Below are 1,204 nucleotides of genomic sequence, written 5' to 3' on the forward strand. Positions count from 1 at the left end.
ATAATTTTCAGCATGTCTGTAGAAGTCAGAATTTTAAAGATTGAACTGATTGATTGCCACCTTGTGTGCACAATTTCATACCCAAATGACAAATCAACTCACTTAAATTTGTCTTAAATCTTCTCTGAAATAAAGTGGAAGAAAAATAAATAACATTTAAAAATTGAACTGAAATGACCTATGGCTCCAGACAGATAAATTAATGTTTCTTAAATATACATTTTCATGAAATGTAATTTTGTACAAAATGGCAATGCTCTTAATATGTTATATGTAATACAAATACATATTATTCACCAAGATGAGGGCATTTTGTTGCTATGTCAATAAGAGCAGCATCATCTATCTTCTTACCTTTCAATCAAATGACACTGGCAAGACAATATTTTATTAGAGAAGTAGAACGTGTTAGTGAAATAGGTTACTGTTATGGGCTGTAAGCCTATTAAGCTGTAAATTTATCTTCACATATGTCATGTAAGATGCATTAGGACCCATTAGATGCAGGTGTAAGCTACTGTTGATACCTTTTTCATCTATTAATGGAGTTATTGTTGATATTGTTTCACCACAATATCCTCCCAGTCCTGTGTGCAAAGCCTCTGAACAGAGCTTTCTTCTAAATGCTAGACCATTCTAAATGATATACAGTTAAGAAATGTGCTATTCTACTGCATTAAAGCACAAGCCAAAGGCAAGTGATTAGTATCCATTTCCAGTACAATGTTGCAAGTGAGAGAACCTGCATAACAAGGAAGCAATCACTTACCTTATAATAACAGTTTAAAAAACTGATATTTACAATCCATGTAGTCTAGCTAGAAAAGCTTTCTTTCCATTCTTGGTAGTTATCCTGACAACTCAAAAAGTAAGTTCATTCTTAAAGAACATTGAATCTTAAGTTAGAAAACATAGGATAAATCTTTTAATATTAATTTCCAGGCCCCTAAAATGGCAATAAAAATACCTATGTTGTAAGAATGATGAGAATTATTTGAACAGCTTCGTAAGAAGCAAGTGCTGTGTAAATATGATTAACATTAACACGAATACATAATTAAAAAGTTCACCTACTAAAAGAATTATTTGGTCATAAAATTAACATTGGTTTTTTCCACACTCACCAACAGCATTGTGTTTCTCTCCTCAGTCACACAAGGCATCATGTATCACAAATATCTTAAAGACATATAAGTCAATTACA

The sequence above is a fragment of the Eschrichtius robustus genome, chromosome 5 (genome assembly GCF_028021215.1).
Source record: "Eschrichtius robustus isolate mEscRob2 chromosome 5, mEscRob2.pri, whole genome shotgun sequence".
Taxonomy (NCBI): domain Eukaryota; kingdom Metazoa; phylum Chordata; class Mammalia; order Artiodactyla; family Eschrichtiidae; genus Eschrichtius; species Eschrichtius robustus.